At 46.6% G+C, this 18,183-nt stretch overlaps 1 long non-coding RNA gene across 1 annotated transcript; it reads left to right on the top strand.

Annotated features, from left to right (window-relative positions):
* Window positions 1-263: 263 nt before the first annotated feature.
* On the top strand, window positions 264-17,841 carry LOC148394658 (uncharacterized). The gene is made up of 3 exons (XR_015860020.1): window positions 264-290; window positions 15,734-15,820; window positions 16,808-17,841. It is a non-coding gene; the product is annotated as an uncharacterized LOC148394658 (long non-coding RNA).
* Window positions 17,842-18,183: the final 342 nt, after the last annotated feature.

Raw genomic sequence — 18,183 nt, forward strand, 5'->3', positions numbered from 1 at the left:
ATATGTGTTTAGATGAACCCAAACGAAAAACAAACAATCAGAATCAGTCATCTTTGAAGTTTACTTCCCCTCCCACAACTGCGGGATAAATCCGTCTTATCACTTTCCTGGAATTCTGCGCTATTGACCCAACCAGCGACTGGAAGTGGTGCTCATTGTATTTTATATGAAGGTGTTCCCTCACTTTTCGCAGGACATACATTATTATTACTTCGATTCTTCTGGCGAATGTTTGATCGCTGGACAACAAAATGAATTACATACGACTGCTGAGGTCTACGAAGCAGACAGTGAGTAACTGCTGTGTGCTCGTGTTCACTGAGACTTGGTTAAATGTCAACATTCCGGACTCTGCTGTACAGCTGGGGCAGCTAGCATGCTATCGAGCGGACCGGGCCATTGTAAAGGGTGGAAAATCACGAGGAGGAGTGAAGGAATGGGGTCGAAATACAATAAGTCCTGCCTAGCTACAAAAACAGATATGCTCAAACCTCATTGAATAAAGTACATAAGCAGACAAGTATATTCACGTATTAAATCAATAAAAGAAACATTCTAAGCATATAATTATACCTACACACCAAATCAATGAAGAAGACATAACTAGTCATTTTTGATAGGTGGTAATGAGAAAGGTCTTTTTACTTTATGATCTGATATGTATTTCTGAGCACTTTGAAATAACAAATGTTTTTTTATATATTGCCTGAATAGCTTAATGGCCCTTAAGGAACTGTTCAATACATGCCTGATGATTTTCTAAATCACAGACACTGCCAAAGTCGTCTAAAAATGTTAAGTACTTGATTATATGTTATATTTTGACTAATGCTAGACGCCAGTTTTCGATCACGACTGAACGTTCTGGACAGAGGGAAATATTTAGCCTAACAAAGAAAAGATATGGTTGGAAGCATGATTAAACTAAGAATATGATGAAGTAAGCAATTACATGGATTATCAAAAGACCAAACAAACAAAAACATGGTAAGTGGTGAGTACAAACTTTGCATAGTCAGGGAACATTAATAAATTGATGATGTCACAGCCAAAAGATCACATAATTCCATACAAAATGACAAAATTGAAAGAATGATGAATGGGCGGTGTGCGACAGTGGGCAAAGTGGATGTATGTTCAAGAATGGTTTACAGGAAAGACACTTGGAGATAAAACCGGTAGAGGTGCCAGAGGAAGAGCGGCAGGAGGAAAACAACCAAGAACCCGGCCAAAGGTGATCACCAAGGCCGAAAGACGGGATGGAAAACAACAGCCCCCACACACACCGAATCGCCCATAATCAGCACCCACCCCCACGGAACCAGCTCTCACCGAACCACCACCCACTCCCATGGAATCAAACTCTCCTGCGAACTTGCCACACCCCCTGACTCATCACCCATCAAACTCGGCCCACACTGGCATGTGCAACTGAATATAAGCTGATCAAAGAACCTTGAATGTTGCCTTTTCTGAATGGAGACTTTCTGCTCTTGAGCATGGTCGCACGAAAGGCCCAGCGCTGTATTGTACTTTCCTGAAAACAGAGCTTTCTTAACAAGAATTGTGATTGAACTCAACCAACCTGTGTAAGTCTTAATTTTGTTTCGGTGTCTTAGCCTTTTCCTAAAACTGAAGAAATAAAACGAGCACACGGTAAGTAAATTGGATAACAGGTGATTGGCTATGGCTTTTGCCGTGAGGCGCGGATAGCGCGCTTCCCAAATTGTGGACCAAAATCCAACAGGAGGAATCTGTGTCTACATCCGTGACGGATGGTGCCCGGACACTGTAGTTGTATGCAAACACTGCTCGCCACTGGCGGAGTTTGTGATCATAAAGTGCCGTCCTTTTTACCTGCCAAGGGAAATTACTGTGATTCTACTAGTCGCGGTATACATCCCGCCTTCCAACATTGAAAGCGACAGGATCACGGCTCTTAGTGAACTGTACCAGGCTGTCAGTGAACAACAGACAGCGCACCCTGACGGTTTCACTATCTTCGCTGGGGATTTTAATCATGCAGACCTAAAGTCTGTTTTTCCAAAGCTACACCAGCATGTTGATTTTCCAACACGTGGTGATAGCTTCCTGGACTTGGTCTACACTACACACAAAGGAGCTTTCAAAGCCACCCCCCTCCCCCACACTGGACTTTCTGACCATATTACTGTTATGCTAATGCCCGCATACAGACAAAGAGTGAAGGCATCCAGGCCGGTTCGCAAGCGGGTAAGATTGTGGCCTGAGGGAGCCTCTGATGCTCTTCGAGACTGCTTTGACACAACAGACTGGGAAATGTTTAAGCAGGCAGCCACTTACAACAATCAGACAGACATAGAGGAGTATACAGACTCTGTAACCTCTTACATCACAAAGTGCATTGATGATGTGACCCACACAAAATACATCAGCACTTGGGCTAACTGGAAGCCATGGCTGACAGGGGCTGTCCTCAGGCTGCTAAGGCCCAGAGACAAAGCATACAGACCTGAGGGCCGACCTGTCCCTTAGCATCAAGGACGTAAAAAAGGCATTCACTTGCAAGATTACCTCCCACTACAAAGACAGCAGAAACGCACAGAGCCTATGGCAAGGCATTCAGACCATCACAGACTACAAGCCCGCGCCGCAGACCTGTGAGGGCAACATCCCTCTGCTCAACGATCTGAACCGCTTCTTTGCTCGCTTTGATGCTCAGAACAGCACTTGCCCGCTGAAGACCCCTCCCCCTCCACACGAGCAGCCCCTGTGCCTCTCTGCCGATAGCGTGAGGAGGACACTTGCTGCTATCAACACCCGTAAGGCGGCAGGCCCAGACAACATCCCAGGTCGAGCGCTGAAGGACTGCGCTGAGGAGCTTAAGGGTGTCGTCGCAGACATCTTTAACATTTCCCTGCAGCAAGCCATCGTCCCATCATATTTCAAGGCTGCCACCATCATACTTCTGCCGAAGAAAACTGCTCCATCCTGCTTCAATGACTACCGCCCCGTGGCACTGATACCCATCATCATGAAGTGCTTTGAGCGGCTTGTCATGACACACATCAGATCCATTCTCCCCCCCACCCTTGACCCCTTCCTCTGAGGATGCAATCTGCTCTGCCCTCCACTCAGCCCTCACCCACCTGGAAAAAAAAGACTTGTATGTGAGATTGCTGATTGTGGACTTCAGTTCTGCATTCAACACCATTGTACCACAGCGACTCATCTGCAAACTCGACGAACTGGGACTCAGTACCTACCTCTGCAACTGGCTACTAGACTTCCTCTGTCAGAGGCCTCAAGTAGTATGTGGTGACAATATCTCAAGCAGCATCACGCTGAGCACGGGGCCCCCCCAAGGCTGTGTGCTCAGTCCGTTGCTCTTCACCCTGCTGACGCATGACTGCACTGCAACCTACAGCAACAACCGCATAGTGAAATTTGCTGACAACACGACTCTGGTGGGTCTCATCAGCGAGGGCGACGAGACTCAATACAGGTCGGAGGTCGACCTTCTGACCACATGGTGCAGAGACAACAACCTCCTGCTGAACGTCAGCAAGACCAAGGAGATTGTTGTTGACTTCCGGAACGGTCACACCCAACACCTGCCACTGACCATCGACGGTGCTGTGGTGGAGAGAGTGAGCAGCACCAGATTCCTTGGGGTGCACATCAGTGAAGACCTCTCCTGGACCACCAACACTGCATCACTGGCGAAAAAAGCTCAGCTCCGCCTGTACTTCCTGTGGAAACTCAGGCGAGCAAGTGCTCCAACAGCCATCATGACCACATTCTACCGTGGCACCATTGAGGGCATCCTCTCCAGTTGTATCGCTGTGTGGGGTGGAAGCTACACTGACTACAACATGAAGGCCCTGCAGTGCATAGTGAACACAGCTGGTAGGATTATTGGTGCTTCACTCCCCTCCCTGAAGGACATTTAGACCTGCCATCTCACACGCAAGGCGACCACGATTGTGAGTGATGTGAGTCACCCCGCTCACACTTTGTTTGATCTACTGCCCTCTGGGAAGAGGTATAGAAGCCTGCGCTCCCGCACCACCAGACTCACCAACAGCTGTTAGGATCCTGAACTCTCTCCCCCCTCCACCCTCGGCTGCATAACGTCCTGGCTTTTTGGGCCACGTTGGCTGCCTTGCACTACTCCTCCTGTACTTTTGTGCGATATTCTGACTGTCTGCTGTATGCACAATTGCTCCATTTCAACCATGTTGCTCTTATTTATTTATTGATTGATTGATTCATTTATTTATTTATTTATTTATGTATTTATTATTTATTCATTGCTCTTATTATTCATTGAATGTGCCTTCTTGTTTTTACTTTTTGTATTGTTTACTTGATGTTTTTTTGTCTGTGGACCTATATAATACTATATATATATATATCTTCTGATATTATGCCCGACATCAGCTTCCATGTTGTGGAGAGGCAGGTGCATAATATCAGATAAGATCAGCAGGCACATGGATCAATACATGAGCACTGCTCAGAAAGGGATTGGTAAAAATACCAGAGGAGCAAAACATCAACTCCTGGTGGATAGAACAGTCACCCAAGACTGCAGAACTAGACGTACCAACCTGAGCACTGCCTGGATTGATTACAAGAAAGCATATGACTCAATGCCACATACTTGGATCACTGAATGCTTGAGGCTGTACAACATCAATGGGACTCTGACAACCTTCATCGCCAACTCGATGAAACTGTGGAAAACCACACTTGAAGCCAATGGCAAGCCACTTGCACACGTGACCATCAAATGTGGTATATACCAAGGAGACGCTCTGTCCCCAATGCTGTTCTGTATAGGACTGAACCCCCTCAGCCAAATAATCAACAAGACGGGCTATGGATACCAACTCAGGAATGGGGCCACCGTCAGCCACCTCCTCTACATGGATGACATAAAGCTGTACGCTAAGAACGAGCGGGACATTGACTCCCTGATCCACACTACCAGGATCTACAGCTCTGACATCGGAATGTCATTCGGACTTGAGAAATGTGGCCGCATGGTGACTAAAAGAGGAAAGGTAATCCACACAGAGGGGGTCTCACTCCCAGAAGGAACAATAGCAGACATTGAGGACAGCTACAAATACCTTGGAATTCCACAGGCAAATGGCAACCTTGACGAGGAAACAAGGAAAGCAGCCACAGCCAAATACCTCCATCGAGTAAGGCAAGTCCTAAGAAGTCAGCTCAATGGCAAGAACAAGTCCCTAGCCATTAACAGCTACGCCCTACCAGTAATCAGATACCCTGCAGGAATCATACGGTGGCCAAAGGAAGATATACAGACCACAGATATCAAGACACGGAAGCTCCTAACCATGCATGGAGGGTTCCATCCCAAGTCCAGCACCCTGAGACTGTACACTAGCCGTAAAGAAGGAGGCCGAGGACTAGCGAGCGTGAGAGCCACTATCCAAGATGAAACATCCAAGATCCATAAGTACATCAGGGATAAGGCCCCAACGGATCACGTGCTCAGTGAATGTCTCAGACAATGGGCATCAAAGGAAGATGAGGTGCTGGAGGGACCATCATGGGAGGACAAGCCCCTACATGGGATGTACCACCGAAACATAGCTGAAGTAGCTGATATCCAGAAATCCTACCAATGGCTAGAAAGAGCTGGTCTGAAGGACAGCACAGAGGCACTGATCCTGGCTGCACAAGAACAGGCCTTGAGCACCAGAGCAATAGAGGCCCAAATCTACCACACCAGACAAGACCCCAGGTGTAGATTGTGCAAAGAAGGTCCTGAGACAATCCAGCACATAACTGCAGGGTGTAAGATGCTGGCAGGTAAAGCATACATGGAGCGCCATAACCAAGTAGCTGGAATAGTGTACAGGAACATCTGTGCAGAGTATGGACTGGAAGTCCCAAGATCCAAGTGGGAAACACCTCCAAAGGTGGTAGAGAATGACCAAGCCAAGATCCTCTGGGACTTCCAGATCCAGACAGACAGAATGGTAATGGCGAACCAACCGGACATTGTGGTGGTGGACAAAGAGCAGAGGAAAGCCGTTGTGGTTGACATAGCCATCCCAAATGATGGTAACATTAGGAAAAAGGAACATGAGAAACTTGAGAAATATCAAGGGCTCAGAGAAGAGCTGGAGAAGACCTGGAGAGTTAAGACTTCAGTGGTACCTGTGGTCATTGGAGCACTAGGGGCAGTAACCCCCAAACTGGAGGAGTGGCTGAAACAGATCCCAGGAAAAACATCTGACATCTCAGTCCAGAAAAGTGCAGTACTAGGAACAGCAAAGATACTGCGTAGAACCCTCAAGCTCCCAGTCCTCTGGTAGAGGACCCGAGCTTGAAGGGAAAAAGAGACCACCCACGGGGGGTGAGGAAAAGTTTTTTTTTTTTTTTTTTTTATATATAGTATGTCTTGTCACCGTGGGATAGTAGGAATCGCAATTTCGATCTTTTTGTGTGACGTGAAGAAGTTGACAATAATGCAGACTTTGACAAGTGCTAGCACTCACCACCGCTATCTCCTCTTTTTATTTTGGGTTGCCCTGGTTGCAAGAGGCGTTGCTACACTAAAGGGAGGGGAGATTATGGCTGTAGCAGCGCTGATTAACTAGCTAACAATGTTGTGTGGTGTGAGGCCGCATGGCCTTGGCCGATTCGTGACCCCAGGAATGCAGAGTCTGTTCTTAGGTGGTTGGCAGCCTCGTTCTCGGCTGCGATCTAGAAACCTGGATGCCGTGTCCCTGTAAAACAATGCTGTAGACTTTCTTGCTACGTTTCACACAATAATAATGATGAGTAAATCATCAGATACCTCTCGTGCATACACTCTAACAAACGTTAAGTAGATGTGAGATAACTTGCATGAAGTCTACTTAACCAAACATTGAGTAAATATGGGATAACTTAAAAACTGTCCTGGTCAACAACAATTCATAAATAGAGACTACAAGGTATAATAGAGAAAGAACTTCTCTTTAGCTAGACAAAGAACAAAGGTGTTCTGTTCATAACTAGTGAGGGCCTCTCACAGGTAAGACAAGGAAGGGAGTATAAGAACTCCCTGAAGCCTGGCAGATATGTTGGCCTTGAGCGAAGGTATGAGACCTCTGGTTCAGGCCGGCCAGCGCTTCTACAAAACTAATTATTCTTACAGCAATAGGTGAATTTTCACAAAGTGGAGTTTTTTTTACTCATTCATCTCTTATTCTATTCTATTCTATTCTATTCTATTCTATTCTATTCTATTCTATTCTATTCTATTCTATTCTATTCTATTCTATTCTATAATGGCTTAACTTAAAGGGAGGGAAAATCAAGGATGGTTAATTTTTCACTAACTTGGCCAGTTAATGTATTTTTTTATCAGGAAAATAAAAAAAATTGCATTTTCTAATTCATCCATTTATTATGGAAAAATAATGAAACAATAAAGCCTTTAAAAATGACCACTCTTAATGAGGAATAGGGCCACACACCCATCTGTCACGACTCGTCTCGGGTTGTTTTATATGAAGGTTGTCATCGTTTCTGTCCGTCTGTGTACTCGCCCCTCCCTTCCTGTGTCAAGTCACAATCAATGTACTAATCACAGTCACGTGCCTCTCGTGACCTGTCTCGTATTTAAGTCCTGTCTGCGTGTCACTCCTCTGTCGGATCATTGATGTTTTTTGTCTCACGTATATGTACAGTTTCTGTTTTTGGTTTTGTAAGTAAGTTACGTCAGTCTGCCGAGTCTGTTAGTTTGTGTTCTCCAATAAACCCTGGTCCAAGCTGCATTTGGTCGCCCTGTTCCATTCCGATCCGTGACACCCTCCGCTTCATGTCTTAGTTGATGACGTCACGGAAGGAAGAGATCACAATTTTCCAAATGGAAATCATTGTAAACATTGTTGATTAAAATGTACAAAAACAGCTATCAATTGGCACCAAATTTACATGGATTTATGAATGAATTTCTATGATCTCTACGTACGCGTACAACATATCACAAGGATTAGCCTCTGTGGCTGATTTAAAGGAGCCATATCATGGAAATCCACTTATTTGTCCTCTGCATTTAACCCATCCCCATGTGATTTTGATCCATCCCCTGGGGGAGAGGGGAGCAGTGAGCAGCAGCGGTGCCGCGCTCGGGAATCATTTGGTGATCTAACCCCCCAATTCCAACCCTTAATGCTGAGTGCCAAGCAGGGAGGCAATGGGTCCCATTTTTATAGTCTTTGGTATGACCCGCGGCCGGGGTTTGGACCCACAACCTTCCAGTCTCAGGGCGGACATTCTACTACTAGGCCACTGAGCTGGTGTAAGTTAAAGTCAAAGTCTGCTTTATTGTCAATTTCTTCACATGTCAAAACATACAAAGAGATCGAAATTGCGTTTCCTATTATCCCACGGTGGAGACAAGACATATTACACCCAATTGGTCCACAGACAAACAAAACATTCAAGTAAACAATACAAAAAGTAAAAATAAGAAGGCACATACAATGAATAAATAAGAGCAACTTGGTTGAAATGGTGAAATCGCCGAAGGCCGACTGGGTGACGGCTGCTGGATCCGCGCCGCCGGAACTGGTGACGGCCGCAGTACCCGCGCCATCGGAAGTGGGTCAGGGGGCGGCCGTGCGTCTTGCGTCGCTGGAACTGGGTCGGGTGACGCCCGCTCGTCACACGCCGCCGAAGGCCGACTGGCTGACGGCCGCTGGATCCGTGCCGCCGTAATTGGTGGCGGCCGCAGCATCCGCGCCGTCGGAAATGGGTCGGGGGGCGGCCGTGCATCTTGCGCCGCTGGAGCCCAGCTCTGTGGCGACCATGCAGCAGTTGCGGGAGCCGGCAACGGTTGGTCCAAGCACTGGTCGCTGAATTGGTCGGATTGTTCTGTCATGAAGTGAATAGAGCTGGGCGACCAAATGCAGCTTGGACCAGGGTTTATTGAACGAACTCAAAAGACGGACTATAGATGCTCGACTAGGGACGAGAACAGAAAGATGAAACAAGACGAGAACAGACAAGCAACTAGTAAAAACAAGAAACAAGAAGACATGAGACGTAAATAATTCAACAGGGGAGTGAGGGGCAGACAGGACTTAAATACAAGACAGCTAACGAGAGGCAGGTGAGGGTGATCACACTGATCAGGGCACAGTAAGGGAGGGGCGAGCACACAGACACGCGAACCGAAACTATGACAACAGTAAAACAAGGAAACGAACTGTGACAGATCATGACCGTCAGAGCAGAATCTCTTACTTAAATGAGCAGGCTCTCCAAGTTCTTGTGTTCCTTCCTTATAATCCTTTTCCAGTAGGCTTGTCGACATCGCTATTTGCAGCTCTCTCTCTCATCAACTTCCCTGTGAAAACCACAAAGCAAGCAAGCAGGCTGAGAAACTGAACTAAGAGATACAGCAACACCTACACAGCACAACCAGTACCACTACCAGTATGGTTGTGGAGATGGGTTTTGTCCTAGTAGATTTTATTATGAAGATATTTTTTATACTCAGAATGACTCATTCAAGTCAGCCTTTGTACGTTCATCAGTGTGAACTGTGGGCCTGCATTTGCCAGATGACTGGTTCAGCTGAGCTTGGCGTACAAATGTAGTATTCTGCTGAGCTAACAGTCCACTTTTGAGCTTTGAGAGTTTGTCTGCTCGCATTTGGCCTTGCATGCTATCATACCGTAATTTCCGGACTATAAGCCAGGACTTTTTTCCAAAATTTTGAACCCTGCGGCTTATAGTCAGGTGCGGCTCATATAAGATTTTATATATATAAGATAAAAATACTATTTTGAAACACTACTATGACTGCTGCTTATTCTGGCTGTCTTGCTTGTGACTATTATGAGCTTTAGTAGGAATGCACGTTAGGTGACCTGCGTCAAAGGGCTCTAAACCAGGGGTGTCAAACTCATTTCTTTCGCGGGCCGCATTGCAGTCATAGCTTCTTTCGGAGGGCCATTATGACTGCCAACCCAGATAAATGTATGAGCACCTCATATTATATACAGTAAAAGCTACAAAACAAACTGACAAATAACTCGTTTTCAAATCAGAGGAGTAAAAACTGGTCAAATATTTTTAAAAAAGGATATTATTAAAAGTGAAGACAATTTGCAATTCTAGTAATGACACACGAATTTGATGCACAATTTGTCTTCGCGGGCCATATATAATGATGTAGCGGGCCGTATCTGGCCCCCGGGCCTTGAGTTTGACACCTATGCTCTAAACCCTTTCTCTTAGTCTGCCATGTGACTCAGAGATTACACAAAGCAGTGGCGCTGTTTGGACCATCTGCATTGTATTAAAACCCAATCAATCAGCATTTAAATTCAATTCTGCTGACATTTTGCGCACCAAAAACAAGTTGTAATGAATGTGAACTTTTAATGCACTTTATTCAGAAGGTTACTTTGAACCCTGAGGCTTAAATGGTGGCGCAGTGTATTTATGGATTTTTACGGCCTCCAGGCGGCGCTCTAGCAGGAAGCAATAGCGAGACAGACGAAGAAGAGATAATGCGCTGAAGAAGACGTGCTAGTTTGTGTTTTGAACATCTCGCGCATCACGCAGAACGCGATCAAGACGGACATTACTGAAAGGAAGCTTTTATACACAAACCGTCATTATGGGGGACAAAAGAAATGCATATGATGCCGCTTTTAAGCTAAAGGCAGCCGATGTTGATGACATTGTGTTGCGGCACCCTTTTCTTTATTTCGTGGTCCCGTCTACTCTGGAGCTATACGTGTCGCTCGCTAGTCTAATGTAATTAAGCGCTTCGTGCATGAATAAGATTAGCATGAACAGACCCTCATCACACTCGCAAAAATGCATAAAAGCGACGACGAAAGAGAGACTGAGAAAGTGTGAGGCGAAGGATATCTAACGCTATTCCAATCGGACACTGAGGAAGACTTCGATGGTTTCAGTGCCCAAGAGGAAGATGAAGACGATGAAGCTCTTTATTTTACTTTTACTAGTATGTTTTTTTAATCAGCCCTGTTAGTGCTGTGCTACCGTGTTGCTGCTGTGTTACCGCCGCGTCTCAGTGACTTTTACCGGTATGTTTTATTTAATCAAACCCTATTAGTGCTGTGTTACTTCCGTGTTGCTGCGGTATTACTGCCGCATCACAGGCAGTGTTTGGAAAGAAATGTTAAGGTATGTTATTAAAACTTTAAAAAAGCTTTCTGTGTCCAGTCTTTCTTTGTTAATAACTCCCATGCACACTTCCGTGTTGCTGCGGTACTACTGCTGCTTCACAGGCAATGTTTAGAAAGACATGTTAAAGTATGTTATTCAAACTTTAAAAAGGCTTTCTGTGTACTGTCTTTCTTTGTAAAAAACTCGTGTGCACGTGCGGCTTATAGTCCGGTGCGGCTTATGTAAGAAAAAAACTAAAATATCCCTGAATTTTAGCTGGTACGGCTTCTAGTCCGGTGCGGCTTATAGGACGGAAATTACGGTACTAGTCTTTGCAACGGGATTCATAGTGTCGCTGCAGATTGTATTTGAATACCACCACCGCCTCTTGACAGATGAGACAGACAGCCTTTTCTTTGCATTGAACAAAAAAATAATTGTTTGTCCACTGCAGGTTAAATGCCCTGCATTCTGAATCAGTTTTTCTCTTACCAAGGTAATCTTTTCGCCATTATTCCGTTCTCTCTTTGAGAGGGGCGGGTTTAATATTTTTTACTGTGGGTTGCCAGATAGGGTCACACACCGCAGAACATGGTTCAAGATGGCGGCGCGTGCACACGCAGCGGCCACTCTCTGTCCCGTTCGGTGTTTTGTGAGTGTTTACTGAGTGTTTGTGCGGCAGTTTTGTGTGTGTTCGTCTCGTGTGATACGTCGTGCTACTAGTGTGGTGGGCATGTTCTGCTCAACATCGGCGGAAGTGGGTTTTATGGCGTTCTGGACTTTGGTGCGGAGAGATTAAGGGCGCTCGGACTGCTTCGTCATGGAGCGACGCCGGACTGGCCTGCTCTTCCTCCCCCGGTTGGACTGCGTCGTGAGCTCGGACTGCTCCGTCCTGGAGCATTGTTGGGATGCGTCGGCAGCGGGTCTGCGAGGCAGCGGAAAAGGGGCCAGCGCGGAGACGTCGGGCCAGGCTTGCGGCCAACCCAGCTCGCCCAGCCGTGCCTTCCATTCTCCTGGCGTACGTTCGTTCGCGGGACGACAAGATGGGTTGCGTTCGCCTGATAGGATCCACGAACCGGACAGTGCGTGCCTGCTGTGTGCTCGTGTTCACAGTGGCCTGGTTGAGTGTCATCTTTCCGGACTCTGCTGTGCATCGGGAGCGGCTAGCGTGCTATCACTCTTATTGTTCATCTTCTTGTTTTAATTTTCCTGTGTTGTTTACTTGTATGTGCGTTGTGAACTCTGTCTTGTCACCCTGGGATAGTGAGAAACGTAATTTTGATCTCTTTGTGTGTCTTGACATGCGGAGGAATTGACAGTAAAGGAGACTTTGACTTTGACTTTGAGAAGGATGGAACAGAATGTCACGTTATATGCGTGTATTAAATAGTTACTAACTAATGGTTAATAATGAAAAAAGCTAATAACTAAGGAAAATGTTATTGCAATAGTCCAACTTTATCATTAAATACAAATACACATGTATGAAAAAAAAAATCAAAATGCTCTCTGGCAGTGTTCCCTCTAAGCTGCGCAGCTGCGCAATTGCGCACTGCTCGCAAAGTCTCTGTGCATAAGAAACTCCATGCTGCACACAAAATAAAATTCAGCATACACTGATTGGTTAATATCTAATGTTAGATCTAATCTAATCTAATTAAGTGGACCAATGATTTTCTTTCTGTGCCTTTTTATAGAGTAAATCAGTGATTGACAGGTGTCCAGCCAATGATATGATATGGTTCACATAGCCAATCATAGCATTGACAGTGGCTGAAAATGTGTCATGCCCAACCGTGCCGTGCAGGTTAGCTAGCTAACATCACTGCGGCGGAGTCAAGAGATACAAATGCTAAGTTATCATGGCGAAACGAACGAACATCGACACATCCACTCGCCAAGCAAAAGTAAATAAGAGATGCAATGGTTCTTTTAAGATGGAATGGTTGTCAGCGTGTGTGCAAATAAAAGAACAAACGATGAAACTGGGTGTGATTTTTTTTTTTTTCTTTTTTGAGTGAGAATGGTCTACTATGCAAAACATGCAGTGAAGCCAAAGTGGCAGGCGAGTTTACGGAGGGAAAAATATGGACTGAATCGAAGTCTGGCTACCTCAAGCGTCACATTCAGCGGAAATGTCATTTGAAAGCTGTTGGAATTGTACAAAGACTTGAGATGGGACAGGGGATCGGTACATTATTGCGGGAGAGCGCAAAAGACCGAGAGAAAAGGAACAAGCTGTCACACAAAACAAAATCCAATCCTGAATAAGTTAAAATTCTCACTGACAATATATTTTTTATTTAACTATTTATTCATTTATTCGTTTATTCATTCATTTACTTATTTATTTAATCTGGTGTTGCACACAGTGGTCCACAGTGTGCACAAGGAACTTGTGTGTTTCCACAGACACTTGAAAATTTAGAGGGAACATTGCTCTCTGGTATTGTTCAGGGGGCCGGACCAAATGTGGAGGTGGGCCGTATTCGGCCCGCGGGCCGTAGTTTGGGGACCTCTGGCCTAGGCTATAAGAAGATTGCCAACACCCTGAAACTGAGCTGTAGCACGGCGGCTAAGACCATACAGCGGTTTAAGAGGACAAGTTCCATTCAAAACAGGCCTCGCCATGGTCGACCAAAGAATTGAGTGCGCGCGCGCTCAGCGTCATATTCAGAGGTTGGCTTTGGAAAACAGGCGTATGAGTGCTGCCAGCATTCCTGTAGAGGTTGAAGGGGGTGAGGGGTCTGTCTGTCAGTGCTCAGACCATACGACACACACTGCATTCAATTGGTCTGCATGGCCGTTATACCAGGAAAAAGCCTCTTCTAAAAAAGATGCACAGTGTCCTGTGGTCTGATGAGACCAAGATTAACTTATTTGGTTCAGATGGTGTCCAGCGTGTGTGGCAGCAACCAGGAGAAGAGTACAAAGACAAGTGTGTCTTGCCTACAGTCAAGCATGGTGGTGGGAGCATCATTGTCTGGGGCTGTATGAGTGCTGCTGGCACTGGTGAGCTACAGTTCATTGAGGGAACAATGAATGCTAACATGTACTGTGGAATACTGAAGCAGAGCATTATCCCCTCCCTCAGTAAACTGGGCCGCGGAGCAGTATTCCAACACGATAACAACCCCAAACACAACTCCAAGACGACCACTGCCTTCCTAAAGAAGCTGAGGGTGAAGGTGATGGACTGGCCAAGCATGTCCCCCAACCTAAACCCTATTAAACATCTGTGGGGCATCCTCAAATGGAAGGTGGAGGAGCACAAGGTCTCCAACATCCACCAGCTCCGTGATGTCATCATGGAAGCGTGGAAGAGGATTCCAGCGGCAACCTGTGAAGCTCTGGTTAACTCCATGCCTAAAAGGGTTACGGCGGTGCTGGAAAATAATGGTGGCCACACAAAATATTGACATTTGGGTCCAATTTTGACATTTTCAGTTGGGGTGTACTCACTTTTGTTGCCAGCATTTTACACATTCATCGTTGTATTTTGAGTTACTTTGAAGTAACAATAAATTTATTTTGCTATCCAAGCTCTACAGGGACTACTTAACATTGTATCAAAGTGTCATTTCTTCAGTGTTGTCCCATGACAAGATATAATTAAAATATTGCAGAAATGAGAGGGGTGTACTCACTTTTTTGAGATACTGTATGTATGAGTTAGCTTAAACTGACAGGCAGGAACAAATTAGAAAATAGGTCTGATATCTTTGTATGCTTGGTACGTCTTCTGTTCCTCTCATCGACTTGGCGGCACTTGTGACACAAAAGTTGTCTCTCAATTGTTGTATTACAAGTTTACTCACATATTCACTCAAATGATTGCTTTTGATGTTTATGCCTCCAGCTAATCAACAGCCCATAAATTATGTTACGTTGTTTACAAACGTTGGGGTCTTCGCAGGAGTCTATAGCACTCTGGACGCAGACCTTGCCTCTTACCCAGCAGTCATGGGGATTAAAGATGTCATTCTGACTTCTGCCAAATTGGTGACTCCTGGCGTAAGTCGACACGACTCAATGTGAGGCCGACAACTACTACTTGCCTTTTGCCAAGGCTCGCTGCTCTCTCGTGCTCGGCGTACCCCGCATGTGGCCACCCTCCGGCGTGCCTCTCCTCTCCTCCTTGCCAGTCATGCTCCCTGTGAGAGATCCACTCCTTCGTCCTTGTCAGACCCAGCATGTGGGTGACCTCTGGCATACCTCGCCCCTCCTCCTCGCCATTTGTGCACGCATCTGACAGACACAGGTCACCTGGGCAACCTTGTTAGGTACTGCCCTCTGGTGTGGATGCACATCAACAACCGTCCCGCTCGGGTACCCTGTACGCTGACAACATGTACACCTATTTTTGTAAAAAATGACACTCAGTCTATCGGCTCGCGCTGGTGACTGCAACTCGCACTGGACAGGTCATCCGTCTTCTGTGCCGATTCGTAGACACTTTGTTAGACATAAAGAAAATTCAAAGACTAACTGCATGGGGGACTCTCGAATGTCTTTTATTTCTTTCTTATGTCTTTCTCCTACTGTTGTCTCTTTTCGGTCTCCTGCCTGACAGGTTTCACCTGTGCCTCCAGGGGATGGACTAGAGTGAGGGGGTGGCGGACATAAGGACCATGCCTCTCAACCAGCAGGCTTGCAGTTGGTGAGTTTATACGTATGTATTTTATCCTTCTTACTTCTGCCACAATTTACATATCTCTATGTACAACTGGAAACATTGAGTCATATTCTACAAAACAACCTGAAAAGTGAAACAAAGTTGGGTCAAATTGAAATCCTTTTTGACCCAAATTGGGTTACTTTGACCCAGCTGTTTTTAGTGTGAAGGAAAAGTAAAAGGGGTTATCCAAAATCCCAGCAAACAACCCATCTCCTACAATTTCAGGCCCCCCCCCTTCACCTCTCCAGTCTACAGCTTGAAGTAAAACATTTTCTTATTCAGGGAAGTGTGTGTGTGGGGGTGACTCTTAGGTCCGCTTACTCAATAGTATTTATGCCAAGACCCCTGGGCTATCAACATTACAATGTGACAATGGCTGCACTTTTCTAAAGAGTTCCTGTGTTTGTTAAGTGTTTCCTGCTGAAGAACAACCGCAGGTCATGGCAAGTGATGACAAGAAGAGGATCAACTTAGATCACATATGTGACAGAAATGGATTTTATTTAACTTGAGCGTTAATTTGAGCGAGAAGATATTGTGTTTCTTTGGATTTGAGTGGAGGAATGATTTATCTGAATTGGAATCACAATTATAAATATACATTAATTATATATATATATATATATATATATATATATATACTGTATATATATATATATCCCCAGCCATTTTACTTTGTGTCCGTTGTCATGTTTCTGTCTGTGTGGTCGCCCCTTCCCATTCTCACCTGCCTCTTGTTACCTGTCGTGTATTTAGGTCCTGTCTGCCTCTCACTCCCCATCGGATCATTGTCGTCATGTGTTGTTGTTGTCGTCATGTCTTCACGCCCTTTGTTTCACGTCCCTCTCGGTTAGTCCTCTTGTTTTTTTGTTACGTTATGTCAGTTTGCCGAGTCTGTCTTTTGAGTCCCTTTAATAAACCCTGATCCAAGCTGCATTTGGTCGCCCTGCTCCATCCGTTCCCTGACAGAATGATCCGACCACTTCAGCGACCAGCGCCTGGACCAACCTCCTCCATCAGCTCCCGCTGCGACGCCCGATCCATGTCCGTCGTCCGAGCATGTTCCAGCACCATGGGTTTCGCGGCCGCCTTCAGACTTCGCTCCCGCGACGCCAGACCCTCGGCCGCCATCGGACTGCTTCTGGCGCCAGAGGCTCCGCGACTGCCGTCGGACTTCACTCCAGCGACGCCGGACCCGCGGCCGCGATCGGAGTGCCTCCCGGCGCCATCAGACTCGTGGCCGCCATTGGGCTCCACCCCAGCGTCGCAGGACCCAAGGGCGTCGCCAGACTTCAAGCCAGCTGCGCCAGACCTGTGATCATCCCTGGCCCCGCTCCCACTGCTGCGACGCGTGATGGCTCTTGCCGCTGCGCACTGCTCCGCCTTCCGAATGCCGCTGATCACGGTCCGGACTTCCAAACGTCGCCAATTGCGGCTCTGACTTTTCGTATGCCGCCGATTGCGGTTCATGTCCCCAAGTTTCCGCCGATTGCGGTTCATGTCCCCGAGTTGCCGCCGATTGCGGTTCATCTCCCCAAGTTGCCACAGATTGCGGTTCGTGTCCCCAGAGTTGCAGCCGATTGCGGTTTGTGTCCCCAGAGTTGCCGCCGATTGCGGTTCGTGTCCTTAGAGTTGCCGCCGATTGCGGTTCGTGTCCCTAGAGTTGCCGCCGATTGCAGTTCGTGTCCCCAGAGTTGCCGCCAATTGCGGTTTGTGTCCCCAGAGTTGCCGCCAATTGCGGTTCGTGTCCCCAGAGTTGCCGCCGATTGCGGTTCGTGTCCCCAGAGTTGCTGCCGATGGCGGTTCATGTCCCGAGAGTTGCCGCCAATTGTGGTTCATGTCCCCAGAGTTGCCGCCGTTTGCGGTGCATGTCCCCAGAGTTGCCGCCGAGCACAGTTAGGACTTTGCCATGTCTTTTGAGTCCCTTCAATAAACCCTGGTCCAAGCTGCATTTGGTCGCCCTGCTCCATCCGTTCCCTGGCATATATATCCATCCATTTTCTTTTCTATACCGCTTGTCCCCACGGGGGGCGCGGGCGTGCTGGAGCCTATCCCAGCAGTCATCGGGCAGTAGGCAAGGGACACTCACACCTACGGGTAATTTGGAGTGCTCTTTCGGCCCACCATACATGTTTTTGGGATGTGGGAGGAAACCGAAGTACCCGGAAAAAAACCACGCAGACACCGGGAGAACTTGCAAACTCCACACAGGGAGGGCTGAGGATGGGATTGAACCCACAAGCTCTGAACTGTGAGGCGGACGTGCTAACCAGTGCGTCACTGTGCCACCCTGCTTATTTATTTATTCATTTGTTTGTTTATTTACTCTTACTGATATATAAATA

This window comes from Syngnathus floridae, chromosome 8 (genome assembly GCF_059516105.1).
Source record: "Syngnathus floridae isolate MCC-2025c chromosome 8, RoL_Sflo_1.0, whole genome shotgun sequence".
In the NCBI taxonomy this organism is placed as follows: domain Eukaryota; kingdom Metazoa; phylum Chordata; class Actinopteri; order Syngnathiformes; family Syngnathidae; genus Syngnathus; species Syngnathus floridae.